We start from the raw sequence: 15,591 nt of genomic DNA, 5'->3' as shown, positions 1-15,591 counted from the left end.
ATGTATGTTGCATTTCCAGCCAGGTGTTAAGTTGGACTCATGATACTCAATACTGTGAAGAAAATATGAATATTTGAATCATGTAATTTAGAGTATTGTGTCCGCAAGGTTATTAAAATCTAACAGAAATTAAATGAAATGTGGACTTCCATATTCATGACTCATTCTTTTATGGGCCTGGTGTTTCGTGGTATTTTAAAATCTTTGTATTTCTTTCTTGCAAAATTCCTTCTTGATTATAAATCCTCTGTATTTGCATGTATCATGGTAATATTGACATGGCTTAGCCTGTTTGGTAATCTTGATTAAATCTGGCCTACTATTACTTGTACTATGATGAACAATTCTTTGGAGCTTTGATTTTATAGTTTAAAAAATTGTTGGACCACAGTTTTGATCCAGAGTGAAGTAAGGGAATGCACAGGGTAGAGAGTCAGTTTTGCTCTGTGGTTCTTACATTCTTTGAGGGCAATCACACAGACAAATACATTTCGCAGAAATTTTAAAATAGAAAAGCAGAATAGACAAAGCTCCGAATGAGGTGTTAAATAGGGGTTGTAACGCTATTAAACACAGGCTTGAAACAGCGTGAGAAACCTGTCAGCTAGGCTGTGCAGTTGGTCTTCTGTGTCTTCTACCTGAAAGGGGGATGTCCAGCATCCTCTTGAATTTGGAACAGGTTCTATATACTTTTGAATGTTTACATTCCCGATCATTTGCTTTATGGTTGTATAATAAGTAGATTGAGGTACCTGGCTATTGTAAAGCAGGAAACTTTAGTGTCTGTGAAATACTGGGAACTTCTAATATTCATATGAGTGCTTAGCAGATGTTAATGCTTTCTGGTTTATGATGTCCAGGTACATTAGCTGATCTATGAAGTTCTGAGTGTTTTGCACATGTGAGTAATAGAACACACTGGTTCATACCAATACTCCTATCAGAAATTAACATCTTACAAAATATTTGTGGCAGCAGGTATTTAAATTTCCATTCTGTTAAATGGAACAGAAATTTAAAAAACAGAAATCAAAATCTATCAAAAAAACTTTGGAAATATGTTAAATTAAAAATTTTATCAACAGAATTTATCTGTAAAATCCTGAAAAAGTCAAGACAATGAAGCAATGAGAAATAAAAATTATGAATTTTGATGAAGACAAAAAATACACTGGGTTTTTTACTTATGTGCCAGACCATGCTTGTACTTTATTTTTAAAGGATGGTTTCATGAGGACAATAATAACATAGGGGATAAATATTTAGATTTTGATTTAAGTATTTCAGCTGTAAATTGCTATCAGAACTTGGGAAATCCATAAACGTATATGATTAGTTAGTGAAGTTCACTATTTATTTTTCCAGTTAGCAAACTGCACATCAGTAGATTCTGGATTCTTCCAGAATAATTGTTGGCTCCTACACCACCAGCTTGTACACAGGCAGTGCCCTGTGAACATTAGATGGCTGGATTTCAAGTCCAAATTCTACCTTTCCAGTGTGAACTGTTCATTCATTAGTTACTTCCTTCAAGCAAGATGCGATAGTTTCTTTGGCGATGGTTTCCTTCTCACTTGAGTATTTAGGAGAACAGCTAATTCATCTGCAAACTCTGAGGGAAATTTACAGGCTTTGGCAATATTCACATAGTAAAATAAATAATATTCGTAATAGGTTTTGCTTATTTAGTGCTTATATTTATGGACATTGACAGGCTTTAGAAATGTTAATTACCTTAGTCTCAAAATTCCCCTGCTAAGTGGGTGATTATTATCATCCTTCTTCTACAAAAGAGGAAAGTAAGGGAGTGAGAGATTAGGTGATTTGTCCTATGTTCACAGGAAATCTATGATAAAGCCCAGACCAGAACCGAGGTCTCCAGACTCCTGGCCACATGTTCTCATTCTGCCAAATTGTCCCCTACTGCTGTCTGATGGCTCTGCTGAAGGTTCGGGAACAACGCCAGAAATTTCTGCATCAGAGAGGAAGCAGAGACAGTGGCCAAATATCCACACATTTAGCTGGACTGACATGATTTCTCTATAAACGGATGTAATAATAATTAAGGGGTTCATCGGCCTTATGCTTAAACGTAATAAAATGTACTTTGGGTGTGATAGCGACCACATGAATTTGCCAAGACTCCTCATGGGCTAGGCAAGTCCAAAATCCTATTATGTTGTGCCTTAGTATTTGAAACAACTGAAGGGTGCTAAGGCTGAGCCTTGTCCTCAGGCAGCTGCTCCTGAAGGAGGTCCAGTTTAGAGACAGCTTCTCTTTGACCACCCAAACGTCACATCCATGTGTGCTCAGCCCTTTTTTCTGCTTATTTAGCCATGTCTCATATGAAATAGAAGCAAAATCCTATTTCACACTCCACATTTTGGCAGCTCTTGCCACACTCATGGATACAGAATAACAAAGTATTATATGGTGACTTTATACAGCACTGTTAATTTCCACTAAAAGCTTGGCTCTGTGTTCTTCCTTCTCCTTTCAAAGAGTCAGTGACTTTGCCTCCTCTGCAGAAGGTCTAAAATGAAACCATGAGAAATGCCTGTGTCGTTCACATGCCAGGAAAGCGTGTATGAGAACACAGCTGCAGTGAGGCTGGTTCCCATTCCGCACTGGTTCACAAGGGAATGAGGTCCTCATTCATCCACTTGGCCATGTATGATGTCAGAGGGCTCTGGGAGCCTTGGGTTGAGGCACTGAAAGGAGATGTGCAGTGTTTCCCAGCCACAAGTACACGTGTGGGTTCTGCTGAAAAGTGTAGGAAAAGGGTATGGCCATGTCACAACTGGACTCTCTTCTTGACCTTGTATGTTGGTCTGGGGTACAAATCAAAAAGAAGTACAAATTAACCCAGACAGCAAGATGTAGCCAAGATGCATCTTCTTTGTATGGGCTACAGATCGTTCCTAGTACTGCTACTCTGGTGATGTGGGCACAAGCTGTTCCATACTTAGGGCTGATCACAATCTCATCCCGATTTAGCGGACAAAGAGCAGGAATGTGAATGAGTCGATAATCCTCCAAAAAAAACCTCTTTTTTGGCTTTGTATTAATGGTGCACGTGAGCTTACCTTGATGATGATACTCATCACCATTGATCTTGATGATATTTCTTTATGGCACCTGCTGTCTCCTTCTTCCTTACTCAAAGCCAGAATTCATTATATGCCAGTATCTGGTCATGTACCTCATTTTCCCCTCGCAGCTGTCGTGGGGATTCTTGTCACTGCACCAGCCTCCTTTGCAGTGCTGTTTATTGGTTTGTGTAAATGGAAGCGAGTCTGGACTTCTCTTTCTGCTCATTAACTTCCTTGTCCTTGGTAGCTGCTGTCTTCCATTTTTTCTCTTCTTGAATAAACTGGAAATGCACTGGGTTTGTAATTTTCAGCTGACCAATATTAGTGATGTGATGATTAATTATGTTGCTGATATCACCTTGAGAGAGAGACCACAGTATCAAGACGAAGGGACAGAGAGCACAGCATAAGCTATGAACTGGAAGCCAAGGCTATCTAGCACCAAACTGAAGGTAGAAGTTGTTGCAAACTGGTTGTTTATTTCTATATGTATGTAATCTACTGCTTACAGAGTGGATGTATTGGTCACATCTATTTTCCATAAGCAGAATCCTTATTTTGTGGGAGCAGAAATGTTTTAGAAATTAGAATTTCTTTAAATTCATGAATATTTGTATCCCAATCATGGACTACATCTGATATATAATCTTTCTGCATAGTTCGGCTGGTTAGTTTGTGAGTTTAAGACATCAACAAGCTCTAGTGCAGTTAGATGCATCGATTTAAACCATTTTTGCTTTACACAGCTGGTTGCAGGCAGAAGTTTTCAAAAACAAACCAGAAGACTCAGAAGTCAGAAGGCAAACAGAATGATACACACATGCATTTTTTTAAAATAAAAATCCTTTTTTTTTTTAAGCCAATCTTCTCATATTTTGTGTTCAAGGTTTTGATCATTTGTGTCTGACAGCTCTGCAGGCATAATTATTCTGTGTAAGGCCTTGGCTTCCTCCTCACCTGGGATTAGCCAAATATCAGAAAGAACAAGATGACTGATAGATAGTCAGGAAGATAAAGGTCTTCCACCAAGGCTGTTGACTTGGACAGCACACGGAGTGGCTACTTACTCTGGGGTTGTGAAAAAGCTATTACTCAGTTTATATTTGTTACCTCTGAAGCAGAAGGTATCTCTTCCCGTGTGCACTGTCACCAAGCATGGGCCCTTATGAATGGGACCGATACAAATATTAGTACTGGTGTGTGTCTTATCATCATGGTTGACTGATCCTCAGGCACGAATCCCTCTCCGCACCAGCAGCAGTCCTTGCCAGCTGCCTGCCCGTCATGGCAAAGGCCGTAAGTCCGGAGCGGAGCGCTCTTGGATGGGGCTGCTTTGCAGTTGGGAACTCTGGCAAGCTTTGTGCAGATCTCTTAGCTACAACTGTTTAAGATTATTTAGTGGCTTTTAAACACTGTTCATGCCCGTTCCGAACAAGCCCACAGAACATCTGCACAGTGTCTGCTAGCTGTGCTCGGGGAGTGTCGACCAACAATCCTATATTGTTCTCAGCAAATATATTTCGGTCCAGATTTTTTTCCATGGCTTAGTACCCTCTTCAAGCATTGAGGAAACTGTGACCTTTCATTGATTCAGGCATGGAAACTATAATCACAATATTGAGTAGTTATATTTGCTTTGGAAAAGTAATCCTATTGTTCTCCTCTTTTAAAGCTTAAACTAACAGTCAGCATGAATGTCATCTTTATAAAACGATAGGAAACCTACAATGTCTGGTATTAATAAATGCCTCTGTGCTCAGTGTCTGAACGGGGCTGGGACTGAAAGGAGAGAATGAAGTCCTTACGACAGAACTCAGGGGTCGTCTCTCTTGTGAGTATTTTTATGAGATGCAACTGCTACAGAAGTGCATCTTGTGCATCCCAAGGCAATCAGTTCGCTCTTCAGGGGAGCACAGTGATAATTTATTCCTGACAGGAGAGGGGAACCCATAATGGTGGTCTGAACTGCCACCGCTCTTTGCCGATTCACTCCGAGAACGCTCTGAATTGCTGACTATATGATCGGAGGAAGAACTGTACTGCTGGGAATAGACGGGGAGAGATGGCAACCTCACTGAGATCAGTGAGCCCAGCACTGCAACATAGTCTCAAACGTTAATGACTTTTTCTTTTGGGAAAACCATCCCCAAACCCCCTAAAGTGCTAGCAACAAAGAGTTTCTAAGGGCAAAAGTGACAGCAAGAGAATTAGGTAATTGTAACTGTAGACTATAATCGCTTAGAAAATTTATCTAATTTGCAACAGTATTTTTCATAGCCTACGTGCTGTTGTAATGAGTGCTACCTGAAGAATCAGTGGTGGAAGAAGATTTGTCTTAAGGTTATTATACAGGGCAGGGTCTCAAGTGAACTGGATGCGGTTCATGGTTCCTCCTTAGTCTTTCTGCATGGCTTCAAGAGAGTCACTTAATCTCTCTCAGTTTCTTTACCCTGCCTGCAAAAGAATCATGGTTTTGTCTATTTAAGTTGCAAGCTCTTTAGAACCAAAGTGTAAATGGATTACAAGTTTATACTGCAGAAAATACACAGGGCTTTCATCTCAACAGTGGCCAATATGTAGCCATTAATAAAAATAGTATTAATTAGAACTAAAGACTGCATTACACTTTGATAGGGCAGGTTTAGATAACAATGGCTGTACATAATGGATTAATGTAATTTGCACAGTTGTGCTCCGAGTGGGGAATTATTTTGGCTGGAAAACAACTCAAAGCAGCAGTGCCAGCAGCTGTGAGGTCAGGAATAACTGTTGGGTTTTATTTTTCAGCTCTCGGTCATCTTACAGTTCGTTCAGTAAAAGAAGGAGTTGAGAAATATACAGAAAGTTCTGATAGTGTCCAGCACCACTTTTCTGAAGTTGGTCTTTGTCGGTCAGCAGGCATACCTCAGACTCGCTGCTTTTAAATGATCCCATATATAAATAGATCAAAATGGATTGTGTTATGATAAAAAGTCACTTGCTGAACAGTCAAAAGAGACTCAGCTATTATACTCTAAATCATCAAAGTTTTCTTTTGTAAGGCACTCCCACAGCTAATTTTCACAACCTACCTGTAGCACACGTAAAACCCAGAGACTGTAAAAGCCTAAAGTGCATCTTGTTTATGTGTGTAAATGTGTTCTTCTGAATAATATTACACAGAAACACAGTTGACTGCTGACGAATAGTGTGCGTATGTCTCCAGTTCTGGAGAAAATCTGAGTTTGTCTTTCAGCTCTGAAGACAGGCTTTACAAAAAGGCCCTGCTATTACAGTTGCAAAGACAGAGAGATGAGCCATGCTCCCTTGTTAACAGACTCTTCAAAAGACCTTCATATAAGAGGCAGCCTTGTAAAAGAAGTTGTACATGTCTTTGACTCAGTCCTCGAAGAGTGCATTGTGACTTCTTGCCTCTTTCCAGGAGGCAATTAGGGAGAATCACAGGTTTTTTCTTTCTGTTTAATGGCATACAAAAATAATTTTCTGCAGCTTGGGGAAGAAAATTAAGAACATAGAGTCTGTAAAAATAAACACAAGTAAATAAACACAAGTAAATAAATGAAAAAAATGAGAGTTTCAGGATGGAGAAGGAAAAAAAAAACCAACAAACCCAAGGCCAGCAGGGAAGAAGAATCTTTTTCTTGACCAGCCAAATAAGTATACAAGTTCTTCTTTGGATCTGAAACAGAAGCAGACATAAGAGAAATTTGAAAGAATTACCCTCAGTATGCTGATTTTCACTCCTTAGTCTTCTGAGCTTGGAGGTTTTATCTTTTAAGTAAGAGTTGGGGTCATTTTGATGTTATTTTCCTTTTCTGTGTGAGTGGAAGAGAACATGGCCTTGAAATCTGTGGCAGAGATTCTGTTTCTGCATAATCAGCCCATGACCCATCTTTACTTTTGTGCCTTTTGGATCCTGAGCACATTCCATTTCCCACAGCTTTTGTTAATGCATTGACTTTGAACATATTTCATATAAATTTTCCAAATCAGACTGCTGCTAACCATGGCAACAAGGACCTGACTTCTCGAGGAGTAAGAGAGACATGAGGGAAAGAACAAAAGTTAAGTTTGTGGGACTAATTCTGGCCACACTGAAACTGTCCAGATGTCAGCATAAAAAATGAAAGCAATGGAAACCAGTACCCCCTTATATACATTTACCACAATTAAATTAGTATCGTCCATCTTACAACATGGGAAAAAAAGTCTTTCATTGCATGGAAATGTGTTGCGTAACTACTGTGCTCTACTGTTTGGAAAATGCTGGGACAAGCCAACACCAACACTTCCTCTCATTCTCATATTTGGTTAATCAAATTACTTTTTACCAGACATTAGCCAGAACACTAGATAATTATTTTCTATTTTAAATAACGGATTGCTGAATTCAAAGCGCCTTGTTTGAGTCTGCAAAACCTGGCATTAAGCTGGAGTAAAACAGTATCCAATTATGCCCATTACCCCTAGGCAAGTACTTTTCTCAGAAAAATCACCTGTCAACAGAACAGTATTCTGCCAGAGTAATTTTTATTCGCTTTCTGTTCCAGAGGCATTTTATTTGCTCATCTATCAGTTGAAAAGTCCCTGTCAAAGAGGAGGAAGTAACGATAATGTTTTAGTGAAACAACACACTTGTACAGGGGTAAAAGGGCTGTATAAGTCCAACACAATGCATTCTTCCCATTATTCTGACTCAGAGATGCAGAGTGTGAAGCAGCCAACTCTGGTCCAGGAGTGATTAGGAATAGACGTGGGGAAGGTCTAGGAAGATTGTGGGAACTAAAAAAGCATGTTCAACATTAAGTGCAGAACACTACCTTTATCTTTCTTATCTAGCTTTTCACCCTGCTATGGGTAAGAGGCAAAAAACCCCAACAAACCAACCCAAATTCCAAAGCAAAAAACTCAAGAAAAAGTAGCTGGTGAAAAGTTTTTCTTTGCAAATAAGGACACTATCTATAGGCTCTCACGTGAAAAGGGATAGTGGCAGCCAGTTGATGTTAAAACAGAACATAAAGTTTGAATGTTGGGAATCCCTATGAAGATCTCCATGCCTTTCTCTCTCATAGGTTTTAGATCGCTCCAAAGTATCAATCTTTTTTTCCGATTTCATTTAAGTGTGGCTCTGCAAAGAAGTCATTCTCTGATTTTAAAAAGTATAGCAAATAATTTGCAACATAGAACAGGAGTCACTTTGGGAGTTCCTTTTCTAAAGTCTTACACTGATTTAGCATTTTTTATAGTAGCAGACCACAAGCAGAGGATGGTAACATTTTGAGAGGAAGAGGCATATCAAGAGGAAATAATTGAATCTGAGAATACGTTTAAGAGAAACAACAAAATCAACTAAATCTGTTGCATTCTTCACAACAAAAATGTAAGAAATTCTGGAGGCCAGAACAATAAACTGTTTTAGTCTAATTCAGTAAGGTATATTAAGGAGACTTTTTCAGCAAAAGGTTATTGAAACCAAACCCTGGGGAGAAGTAGCCAGCTGTTTCAGGGAACATATGATCAAGTTTTAAGTTGGTAAATTTTTCACAGCGCTGGCCCTTAAAAACTTTCCCATCACATTTGATAACTAATGCATACTTGCTACAGATGACTGCTTTGTTCTGTGTTTATTGAGCAGAGGTCCCTTCAGTCTGAACAGGTAATGTTGAGCAACCAGATCTATTTTTCTTAGCCAAAATGGCAGCTACTTAACAGTCACAAAGATTTCTTTTTACACTTTCTTTGCCAATTCAATGGTACACAGAGGAATAAGAAAATTGGAGGCCAAGGGAAGTTTTGACTTCTAACAGGCTTTGCCACTGATTTCTTGTATAAAAGTGATTAGTATTTTAGTTTTGTAATCTGTTAATTAGGACTAGCGAGAGATCGAGTTGTATGGAAGTGCCTGTCTAGCAAGGACTAGAGACCAAGCCCCTAAAGGTGCTGTTCACACAAGTAGGTTTCCGTCTGAGTTTACGGGTGTGACTGGTGCACTGAGCACGTAAAATGATGCTCAACTGCTGAGTAGTATTGTTATGAGCAGAAAACCTGTCAGCTGTGGACACTCCCCGTAGCTCTACTTTGGCTCTAGCCCAGCCCAGCCATACCGGCACTCAGCCCCCCAGGGGGACCAGGAGCCCTGATGTAGGGACTTAAGCATGTGGTGAGTTTTACACGCTTAAGAGCGTGGGCTCCAAAAAGACCATCATGTTTCGTGGGAAACCACAGTATTACCCACTGGTAAACATCAACATTGAAAAGTAGTTTAAATTCCACTTCAGTTCTAGAGGGTTTTTTCTTCCCATCCCCCCCCACTCTCCTAATGTTTCTCCTGAGAATTCAAAGTCCTGAAATGTCTTGTAAAAGATATGTGTCCGAATTCTTTTGAAACTGATGGAAGAAAGGAAGATTGTTCTTTCTTTCAAAGCATGCCCAGAGGAGTATACAGTGATAGTCTGTCTCCACCGTCGCTCAGCATTTAGCGTAAGCAATGGGGATGTTGTGAGCCTGATGAAATTTAAGCACACATTTCACGTTCTGCTGGAATACGCCTTACCGCCCAGTCTCTGGGGCTCTTCAGGCAACGGACTTTCTCACCTTTCCTTGAATCTTTTTCTGCTTTCCTCGGAACTGGAGAGTGTTCACTGTGTCAGAGGAAAGTAGCAGGAATGACATTTGTTATGATGATTAAGAGACAGAGCCTTTGTTCCTTGCTCCAATTAACATGTCACCTTTGGTGGAGCAATAAGTATTTCCCCATCTCCTTTCTTTCACAACTCTGACCCACTTGGTCAGGGTTACTCTCTCCGAAATACCTCTTACCCCCTCACCAGATACCATTCTCTAATGGTCAGGATGCTCTCTGTGACGTGGTAGGTGAGGATTCAAATCCCCATCAGAGAAGGAAGTGGACCTGTCCCATTTGTAGTGCAGGTGAATGATGCTCTGCTTACATGGTAGCGCTGGATTAATGGTTGGTCTTGATGATCTTGAAGGTCCTTTCCAACCTTAGTGATTCTGTGATTCTGTGATTTTGTGATGAGGGAGGAGCACCATCACCCGCCTTCTTCATTCCTTTTTTCAGTGGCGCTCAAGCTGTTGGTGGGCACCCCCACAGCACCTCCCAGCCTGCAGGGAGATGGGTGAAGGTTAACTCAGCACAGGAGAGGTGCTAAATTATTAGCGCTAATAAGGCAAAGGGACTTGCTACACTAAGAAGTAGAGCTTCAAGGACATGGAAAACTTTAGCATTGAAAGCTTGGTTGCCTACAACAAGTGTAAATGCCCCACACCTAGGAGGCAGCTGAACAAGGGTCCTGAGGGTCAGAATTTTTGATTAGGGCCTTAAAGTAGCAGGTGAGCATTGAAGTTGTATCCAAGTCCTTTCATGGATTTAGCCCCCAAGTCCTATTAAGCAAGCAGCCACCTTTAACACACCTCAGGAATCTCAATCTGTTGTTTATCACTTCCCACAGGCACCGCTTAAAACACACACATGTGTGTATATGTGTGTATAAAAGGAATACCTGGAGAAATTTAAAACATCTTAATTAAACTTAAGATGTGTGGTTCAGATAAGATTGGCATGTGGCCACCGCATTCCAAGATTCTCAAATAGCATAATCTAATTAATTTTGTTTAAGAACACAGAGGTCATAAACATACAGTAATTTGAAACACTTAGTACCCTGCCAGCTGGCACTGTCTCCTTTCCACTTCTTTGCACTGTAATTTCACTTCCATTTGTGCCGAGCCTGAAATCTCCTCACTCTAGTAGTAGGCTGTATTATGTTACACAGTATTCAGCTGAGGTATTTTTTAATGAACTAATTACATGTTAGTTAATAATAGAACATTTCTTTAGTAGTCAACTGCTGAATATAATTCGGAGAGAACTACTGTAGACTGGGATCCTGCAGGAATATTTAGGAAGAGGTTTCCGCTAAAAGCATTATGTTTAGTCTTTAATATGTCATAAATAAATAAAAAACCCTCCTCTGAAACATCTGATGTTTTATCTTTGCACTGCTGCGTTGTGCACAGGAACTGATATTTTCCCACCTTTTTCATCAGATGATTTTTGAAAGTCATTCAAAGTGTAGTGGAAAGTATTTATAGAGACCTGCCATCAGAAAGGCGTATTTGGATTTCCTTCTGTCTGCTATCTGCTCATGCCCAGCCTGTTTCTACTGTAATGCTGTAGGCACTGTCTGTGCACTCATTCGCTAGGCGACTGCCTGGAACAGATAGCCCCTGTAAGGTTCAGACCCTCTTTATGGCTCTCCTGAATGAGGCAACATGATGTCATGTAACATGATGTTGTGCAAATCTTTCAAAATGTTTCTCACCGCTTTGCCCACCAGGGAACCATCTGGCTGATGTGTTTAGCCAAATATCCAAAGAGCTCAGTGCGTTTCTAGTTGCTGAGATGCAATGCAGATAAATTTCACCACTTTAGAGCTCAACTTTGTCATTCAGAAATAGTTCTCCAAGGACACATGCCCTTAAATGTTGACTTTTAACCACAGGGTTTAGTTCTGAGATAGCAGGAGCCAATGAGCTACAGATTGATTTTGATGACCTATAGATACTATTACTTCAGAAGTACATACTTTTGAGAATGCCATAGGTCAGATTCTTCTTGACTGATGTAAATGAGCACGGCATGATGAAGTAATATTTAAGCTACAGAGACTTATAGCAAGGAATGATCTGGCTCTGCATGCAGAGACACAAGCATGTCATACACAGGCTTCACTATTCTCCTCGTAGCACACGCATAGCTATCACTAATGTTAATGAAAGGCGTGCATTGCAGGGTTATGTTCTTACATGTACATTAGTGTGTAAAGATCTCCATCAAAGATTTTCTCTGCTGGAAGACAGGGATACGGTTAGAAAGCTATTCTCTGTCTGGTACTGCCAGCAGTGCTGTAAATCCCCCGCACCCCGTATCTAATGTACTCAGATGCAGAGGAGGAAAACAGCCATGCCAGGGGAAAGCAAGAGGAGCACAGGCTGGCTAAAAGGCAGCTCTCAGAGACGAAAACCAGACGGAACCCGCTCCAATCCCAGCACTGGGCTCCTGAGAACTACTCAGCCTTAACCCTTAGCCAGCTAGAAGCTGAAGGAGAATTACCAAAGTTTATTGTTAGTGAAAATATGAAGCATGTCTTTTTGAGCATGAAACGCCGTGTGATGTGGAAGTGTTTTTTGAAGTGTTATACATGAGACACACATACACATCCCATTTCTTACCTTACACTGTTGTTGGGGAGGAGTACTTTCAGCTGCAGAATCCCCGGAGTGGGCAGGGATCTTCGGGGTCTCCAGCCCAACTTCTTGCTTGGACCATGTGCAATGGGAGCAGGCTACCCAGAGCCTTGTCCAGCTGGTTTTAAGTATCGCCAAGGACAGAGATGCCACCACCCCTCTGGGCAACCCGATCAAGTGCTTGACCACAACTCAAGTTTTTCCTTATATTGAGCCAGAATTTCTTGTATGGCAACTTATTGTCTCACATCCTTAGTGAAATCAAGATGGGACCATAGCTTCACTAATCCCAGTAAATTTATTTGAACAGTTCTAAGTAGTTTTACTGTAAATTGTAGTGGAGATAGAACTGCAAGGTACAGATGACCGGTAATGCTATGTAAACCTTCCCCCTTTGGATTTATCTGGATCTGATACTTATTAAATGACACTGTCGTATAAGTGTTTTGAGTAACATAATGGGTTGTATGAGACCAATTCTTTTTTTTATTGTGTATGTTTCTGACATTGCTTAGTGATCTCAGTCCAGTTCTCGGTGGACTGGTCTTCACATGCAAGCCCACTGTGACAGTTGGCGCTCATATATTTCTTGACAAGGTTCCAGATTCTTAAAGGTATTTAGGCATTATTCTGCTCAGTCTTGCAAGACCTAAGTGATTTAGACAGGTGAGAACCGTTTTCAGAGTTGCCTGACAAGACTGCTTGAAAGCCAAGATTTAAGTGAAAAAGAAACTGGAATTTACACCTCACCCTTAGAAGTAGTCTTTCCACAAGAAGGAGACAAGAAGGAAAGCAAACAGGGAAAGTTGTGGGAATTTATCTTGCCTTTATAGATGGTGTGCATGTCAAGAGAACTTCATTTCCAAGAACTGTGTCACTCAAAACTAGTAACTACATTTCTTAAATTAATACAAGGAAATGTTGTTGCCTACAGGCCAATTTACATCTTAATTTTTCATGGATATTAGAAAAAAACCCAGAGATTACCTTTCCTGAACAAGAGTGCAAAGGAGAAAAGAGCTCACTGGATTTTTTTACTCCTCTTAAGAACAGTGTCCCTTGAATAGGGTCGTGATGAAAGGTGCCCTACAGGAACATAGCTAAGAATGACCTAAGAGGAGATGTGGTTCACATACTTCTGCATATGAGATCAAATCACTGCCCTGCATCTGGTGAGTTTATACTGTCAGTTTACTTCCAAGACAGCCATCAATACAATGTCTGAGAGCTTAACCCTTCTCCCACTAAGTCAGTACTGAGACCCACTGGCTTCTACTGTGTAGGTTTGAAGTCTAAATATTCGATGCCCACAAAATGAACTACTACTTAGCCAGGAGTAAAGCCAGGCGGAAAGTATACAAGTATAAACATTTATGTTTAAAGAATTACTGCTATTGAAATCCATCATAAAAGAGATTGATTCCCTATCATTTTGGAGGGTTTTCTTTTTTCAAAATATATTTTCTAAATCAGCCTAGTTATTGAAACAGGAATAGCCTATTTTATTTTAGGTTTTAAATAATCTGGAAAATTCAATCTTATTTTCTGAGTAAAATAAAATCTTATTTCATAAAAAAATGGCTGATTTACAAAAACCTTGCTCTGGATAAGGGAAGAATAAACATCATAATCTCATTTTTTGGGGGGAAAGGTCATAAAATACCACCTGAAGTTACACTTAATCAATCAGATAAGTTTGTTTTAAATCTTGAAAATTAAAAACATCATTGAGATTTTCATGTGTCCTCAGTGTTGTTTTTTTGACCTGTTCTCTCTGCTTGGAAACTAACCACAAATTCCAGTTGGAGAATACCGAGATGTCCAGAGTAAAAGTAAAGCACATACTAACATCAGTTTTTGCTCAAGGGCGAAGACCATAAGGGGCAACGTGTTTCTCTGTGCCACTTTAAAATCTGGGACTTGATAGTTCAGCAGATCTGAGCTTACAGGTATAATTAGGATCAGTACTTTAACAATATGTAATTTACTTTCCTCCATACAGATCTTCCCGAATACGGAATTTCATTTTACGCAGGATGTGGTGTTGACCGAGATTGAAGGAATGAGAAAGTTGCAGACTCTAGTTCATGAGATCTTTCTTCAAAATACATTTCTAATTCAGAAATCAAACATTGCAATTAATTAATTATTGTTAATCTCAAAAAGCAATAACACTTCCCTTCATTGTCTTCCTGAGTTTCATGACAGGGCACTGCAGACAATAACCTTCCTCCCTGACTCACGACGAGGGCTGTGGTGCAGGGACTGTGATTCCTGTCCTGCCGAGCAACGTTATACCACCAAGTGCTGAGCCACATGAAGTTTTTGGCTGTGGCCTCTTATTTTTTTTCCAGTTCTCCAGATTCCTATGCCCTGTTCTCTGGTTCCCAGAGGTAGGCATTTCTGTAATTTCCATTCACTTCCAAACATCTTTAGAAAATGCAAAGCGCTCTTGGCTTGGATTTCATACACCGTCCAGTGCCAAAAACCTATCTGCATTTTTTCCCTTGTATATCCTAATTCTAAACTTAGTTTTCCTTTTACATTCTGCAGTACTATGCAATCCTGGGGGGAAATAGCTATTCAGGGTAGCATTAACCCTGTGTGAAATACAAAGTGTGAACATTTTAGCTGCCCATCATCACTCAGCTGAACAAAATGGCTTTGTGGCTGGCACTTCTTCCACCTTACTTCTCCTCCCTGAAATTGCTCAAACAAAATCCATCTTACTTGCTCTTTCTAAAACCATAGCCTCGCTTTGTCTAGCCTGTCTAACAGCCCCCTAATCCAGTCAGAAAGCCCAACCTGTTTGAAAGAACCAAACACGCATGTGGAATTTGCATTAGAAACATAATAGACCCACTAACCACGGTTATTACAGCCCGCTCCATTGTTCAAACATGCCTCCCACCTGTTGCTGCTTATAATGTGCTCAGGAGCCATCGAGTGCAAAAGTTACGGTGCTATTTATATGGAACCTTCTTAGACACGCACGAGGTGCAAGATATATTTACAAGAGCCTTCTTTCATATCCTCCGCTGGGCACAACAGGGCTCTCATCTCCTCCCTGGGGGCACTCGTGACTACGAATGTCATTACTGGGCATAAAACATTCCCACCCCAGGGATACCAGCACAGGAATTCTCTCAAGCCTTGCATTTGGAGAAGGACAAAGTGTGGGGCGGGATGGGGTGGGGCGGGGAAACCCAACAAAAGTGCCCCACGGCTT

The sequence above is a fragment of the Phaethon aethereus genome (assembly GCF_964289735.1).
Source record: "Phaethon aethereus genome assembly, chromosome: 3".
Lineage (NCBI taxonomy): Eukaryota > Metazoa > Chordata > Aves > Phaethontiformes > Phaethontidae > Phaethon > Phaethon aethereus.
The sequence above is the reverse complement of the archived record's forward strand: the minus strand, read 5'-3'. Positions refer to the sequence as shown.